Source organism: Pan troglodytes, chromosome 11 (genome assembly GCF_028858775.2).
Source record: "Pan troglodytes isolate AG18354 chromosome 11, NHGRI_mPanTro3-v2.0_pri, whole genome shotgun sequence".
In the NCBI taxonomy this organism is placed as follows: Eukaryota; Metazoa; Chordata; class Mammalia; order Primates; family Hominidae; genus Pan; species Pan troglodytes.
Window position 1 is genome coordinate 52,936,993 of NC_072409.2, and position 6,026 is coordinate 52,943,018.

The window sequence follows — 6,026 nt, forward strand, 5'->3', positions numbered from 1 at the left end:
CCTCCACCTCGCGCTCTACTGTGGTGCTCTCTCTTCCCCCCTCTCTCTCTCCTCCCCCCTTTTCTGTCTCTCTCTCTCTCTCTCTCTCTCTCTCGCTGTCTCTCTCTCTCCCTCTGGTTCTATTTCTCCATCCCTCTCTCCCTTGCTCTCCTTCTGCAGCAGGAGGAGCTGCAGACAGAACCCCTCAGACACCGAGTTGTAGAAGGAAGGGCTTTATTCAGCTGGGAGCATCCGCAGACTCATGTCTCCAAAAACCAAGCTCTCCGAGTGAGCAATTCCTGTCCCTCTTAAGGGCTTCCAACTCTAAGGGGGTCCGCGTGAGAGGGTCTTGATGGATTGAGGAAGCAGAGGGTACGTGACTGGGGGCTGCATGCACAGGTAATTAGATCAGAACAAAACAGGACAGGGATTTTCACAGTGCTTTTCTATACAATGCCTGTGATCTATAGATAACCGAGTAGGTCAGGGGTCGATCTTTAACTACCAGGCCCAGGGTGTGGCGCGGGGCTGTCTGCCTGTGGATTTCATTTCTGCCTTTTAGATTTTACTTCTTCTTTCTTTGGAGGCAGAAATTGGGCATAAGACAATATGAGGGGAGGTCTCCCTTCAAGCTATCTGTGTCTGTGTCTTTGTGTGTCCGTGTGTGTGTGCCCGGGTGTGGTGTGTGTGTGTGTGTGTGTCTGCGCGCATGCACCCGTGTGTATCCGTGTGTGTGTCAGGGTGGGTTTGCTCGTGGTAGTGGTGGGGTGTGTCTGGGTGTCCGTCAGCCCCTCTTTCCCGGGATGAGGCTGCCGGGGCTCTAGTGCCAGGGCAGGGCAAAGCAGAGCCTTCTTGCCCCTTTGGCCATGGCGGGTCCTCCTCAGAACAAGCGACGATGGTGTGAGCATTGTGAGAAAAAGGGCCCGTGGGGCTGGGCCGGCTGTTCGCCCCTGGGCAGCCCTGGCGGCTCTGGGTATGTGGGGCAAGAGGGGGCCTTGCAGGAGGGGCGGCGAGGAATCCAAAATAATTTTTCCGCGGCAAGGCGGAGGACCGGAGGGGACCCCAGGACAGTGGGCCCTGGGCCCTGACGCCTCGGAGCACACCCCGTCCTAAGCGGGCCCCAGGTGTTGGAAGCTCGGGAGCTCAAGAGCCTGGGGAAGGCCTGGAGTCCCAGCGAGAGGGTGGCCGCCTGGAGAGTCCAGAGCCGTGGCAGGGGATGGAGGCCTCTGGCGCCTGGGCTGTCTCGCGCATGGTCTGGCCGCCGGCGACATCGGGACGCTCTGGGGGGTCGGCGGAAAGCGCAGCGCGGCGATGGTGGTGCTTGGGCGTAGAGGGGTAGAGCAGCCCCGCCACAGGCAAGCGGCTCCTGGGTGCCTGATCCCAGCCTCGCGGCCCCCGGGTTGGTGGTGACGCCTGGAATCAGGCAGGCGTAGCTGGACTGGGCTCTTGGGCCAGCCAGGCGCCACTGCCATTGTCCACGGCCATACCACCCGGAAAACGAGAGAGACCCAAGCCGCGGCCCATGGGCACGCTCAGCGCCACTGCTCCTGCCACAGTGAGGGGCGCACTCTACAACTTTCAGGGCCCACAGCACCAAGAGGACAGGGAGGAGCCAACAAAGGAATGACGCTACGAAAAGCACCCCCAAAGCAACCAATAAATCCAAGTAAAAACACGTCTCAGGGCTCCGTTGGTTTTCCCGCGTGGGCGGCCCTGCCCCCCTGTTCCAGCCCAGCCCAGGCACCCTCCACCCTACCCTGGCCAAAGGGGCCCCTGTCTACCAGATAGAGCCTCCCTCTCTAAGGCTCTGTTGCTCTCCCTCTCTAGCTCCCTCACCCTTTCCCTTTCTCTACTTCCCTCTCCACCTTGCTCTCTCTCTCTCAATATCCCCAGTTCCTCTCTGTCTCTCCCTCCATCGCTGTTTCTCTCCTTCCGTTTCTATCTCTCATCCCTCTGTCCCTTGCTCTCCTTCAAGCTGTCTGTGTCTTTGTGTGTCTGTGTGTGTGCTTGTGTTCCCGCGCGTGCGCCCGTGTGTGTCTGTGTGTTTGGGAGTGGGTTTGCTAGTGATTGTGGTGGGGTGTGTCTGGATGTCCATCAGTACCTTTGTCCCAGGATCAGGCTGCCAACTCTATTGCCAACGCCTGGGTGTCACAGTTGTCGTGATAGTCTCACACACGCAGGTGTGTTCATCTCGTTCATTTTCACGTAGACAACGACGAAACCACAGAGAAAAGAAACATCCCGTGCATCACGGCCTGATGATGGATTCCTGTTTCCTGCAAAATGGGGAGTCTCCAATATAGCCTGTTTGAAAACTGGAAAGGAGAGCACCGACACGATGCTGGTCTTCCACGCATTCCTGGAAGTTTCTGGGGCACCACAGAGCTCGCGAAACAAACAGTCAACATGGTCACGCTTTCGGGGGGCAGAAACTTGAGCAACAGGCACCTTTACAGAGGGCAAAGAAACGTGGAATCCAGAATCACGCTTCAGTTGGCCTGGGTGTGACTACTGTGTGGATGGGACTATCCGCCTCGAGCTCTGTTGCAGGGCTCAACGTGGGGATATGTCATCTGTGAACCATGTGGATGAAAAACAGACAACTACCTGAGTCTCGGCTCATTGCTCTGGGGAATTCGCTCATTCCTTCGGAAACGGAATTGGTCTGAATTGCTCCGGGACGAAGTAACCCAGGCTGGTGATCCAGAGGGCCGCTGAGCGCCCCGCCGGCCAACGGGGCTGTGGGCCCAGCACTCAGCCTGTACTGGGCACCCAACATTTTCCCGGAGTTCTGGGTCCTGTTGGTTCTGGAGGCATAAGACCGTTTTTGTCTCTGCCTTCCGTTCTCTGTTTCTTGCTCCTTTTGTCCCTCAGTCCATCCTTCCATCTGTTCTTCCCTCCCTCCCCTGGCTTTTTCCTCCCTTTCTCCCTCCCTCCCTCTTTCTCTCCCTTCCGGGGTCCCTCCTTCCACCCGTCCTTGCCTAGCTCCATCCCTCCATCTCACTCTGTCTCCGTTCCTGTCCTCATCTCTGCCTGCCTTCCCTCTTGCCTGGAAAGGGCAGCACCCCGGTTTGCGCGAGGTCTGGGGTCTTTATTTAGTTGCAAGGCGCTCTATGGTGCTGGCGAGGAGGCTGGCGGGACACGGGTTGGCAACTGATGGTGAGCGAAGAGGCGGAGGAGTCGAGCCGCAGAAAGAACTGGCCTGGCTTCTGCCCCGGCCCAGTGTTTCGCGGACTGAGGTCTCCGCCAACCCGATTGAAGAACGCGGGGGGGGAAAGGGATGAGAGCTCCGCCTGGGCTAGTTAGAAAACTAGGCTGCTGCCTGGAAACCCGCGCATGCGCAGTAGACAGCCTACCTCCCTGTACCTGAACCAGCCCTGGGATCCCCGGGATGCTCAGGAATGCTTTCTTGTCATTGTTGACAGCCCTCCTCTGTGTGGAGTCTCTCGCTGGACCTGGAACTCAGGGATCCTAAGCAGGTCAGCTGGAAGGGAAGACACGCCTCTCCACACCAAGCCTGAGGTTCACCGCGAAAGAGAGGCCGCCGCCCTGCCCCCACCCTGCCCCAAACCCGCCCCAACCTGCTCCTCCAGGAGAGCCCTGTGTTCTTCCTGGCTGAGGAGTGGTTCCAGCAAAGCGGGCTCTTCCACGTCCTTCAGCTTCCCCAGTGGCGCCGGATCTAGGAAAGGTTGTGCCTTTTGCTGAAACTCTGGGGTTGACAGGAGCTCATCTAACAGGCTGGAGGTGAGTGCAGACAAGAGCCCCGGCTCCTGGAGCGGTTGGGAGGTGCCCGGTTGGCTGGCATCTGTGCTTGACGCGGAGGCCTCCGGGGTCACGAGCTCCGGAGGTGAAGGTGCCCCGTCTTCGAGTTCCCATGCCGCCCTGGCGACCTGGGGCTCCAGCCCCACCACGGACTCCGGTGGGACGTGGGTGGCGCAAGCACACCTTTCCCCTGTGACTCAGCTTGAGGGGCCCCAAGCTGTCCCACTGAGCACGCGCCCAGCAGGCCGTCGCGCTGCGGGTTCTGGTCTTCTTGTCATTTGTTGGGGTTCGGAGGCCACCAGGGAGTCTGAGGATGGGAGAGCCCCAGTTTCGGAGGGGCCAGGGCAGTGAACACAAAGCCCCGCATGCCCGGGCAGGTTGGGAGAGTCCTTCTGCCTGCGCAGCCTGGCTGGGCTGGAGCAGGGGGATGGCCCTTGCTGCCTGGCTCACGAAAGCCCCCTGTGGGAGAGCCCCAGGAGCGCAGGGCATGTGGGGTGCAGGAAGCGCCTTTCCCCACGCCCTGGTGTAGGTGAACTCGATAGAGGAGGGAGGAGGGTGACACCCACCAGGGGTGCTAATTAGTAACCACAGTGGCCTCAAAGAACTCAAATGAAAGGAAGACTTGCAAGTCTCTCACTTTAAGTCCAGAGCTAGAAATGATTAAGCTTAGTGAAGATGTAGAATTTTCATAGCTAGAGAGAAGTCAACGCTTGGCTTCAAAACTTCAAAGGATGGGCTGACTCTCTTTGAGGAGCACTGCAGCTGGTGACTTTAAGTTACAGCCAGTGCTCATTGACCACTCTGAAAATCTCAGGGCCCTTAAGAATTATGCAAAATCTATTCTTTCTGTGCTCTAGAAATGGAACATCACTGTCTGGGTGACAGCACATCTGTTAATAGCATGGTTTACTGAATATTTTAATTCCACTATTGAGACCTACTGCTCAGAAAAAAAAAAAAAAACGATTCTTTTAAAAAGATTGTTTGTTGGCCAGGCACAGTGGCTCATACTTGTAATCCCTGCACTTTGGGAGGCCGAGGATCACCTGAGGTCAGGAGTTCAAGACCAGCCTGGCCAAAATGATGAAACCCCATCTCTAATAAAAATACAAAAAAATTAGCCAGGCATGGTGGTAGTACCTGTAATTTCAGCTACTCGGGAGGCTGAGGCAGAAGAATGGCTTGAACCCTGGAGGCAGAGGTTGCAGTGAGCCGAGACCGCACCACTGTACTCCAGCCTGGGCAACAAGAGCGAAACTACGTCAAAAAAAAGAAAAGAAAAGAAAAGAAAGAAAAAGAAAAAATAAAAGGAAAGAAAAGGAAAAAAGAAAAAAAGATTGCTGCTTATTGACAATTCACCTAGCTACCCAGAAACTTAGATGGAGATGTACTTGGAAATTAATGTTATTTTCATGGCTGCTAGTACAATATTTACCTTTAGCCTGTGGATCAAGGAGTGGTTTTGACTTTCAAGTGTTTTTATTAATTAATAATTGCATTTTGTAAAGGTATAGCTGTCATAGATAGTGATTTCTTTGATGAATCTGGATAAACTGAATTGAAAGCCTTTTGGAAAGGATTCACCATTAATCCTTTCATGATATTTGAACCTCCTCCCGTGAATCACAAATGTCCTTAATAGCAATCCTTAAATGCCATTAAGGACATTTGTGATTGATGGGAGGAAGATGAAATATTCACATTAACAGGAGTTTGGAAGAAGTTGATTCCAGCCCTCATGGATGACTTTGAGGGCTCAGGATGTCAGTGGAGGAAGTCCCTGCAGATGTGGTAGAAATCACAAGACAACTAGAATTAGAATTAGGGCCTTAAGGTGAGATGAAATTGATGTAAACTCATGATGAAACTTGAACAAATAGGGAGTTGCTTCTTATGGACGAGCAAAGAAAATATTTTCTTGAGATGGAATATAATCCAGGTGGAGATGCTATCAACATTGTTGAAATGACAACAAAGGATTTAGAATATTCCATAAACCTAGTTGATAAAGCAGCAGCAGGGTTTGAGAGGGTTTACTCCAATTTTGAAAGAAGTTCTATTGTTGATAAAATGCTGTCAAACAGCATCACATGCTACAGGGAAATCTTTTGTGAAAGGAACAAACTTCATTGTTTTAAAAAATTGACACAGGCTTCCAACCTTCAGCAGCCCCCACACTGATTAGCCAGCAGTCATCAATATAGAGGCAAGACTCTCACCAGCAAAAAGATTATGACTTGGTAAGGCTCAGATATTCATTAGCATTTTTTAGCACCGACGTATTT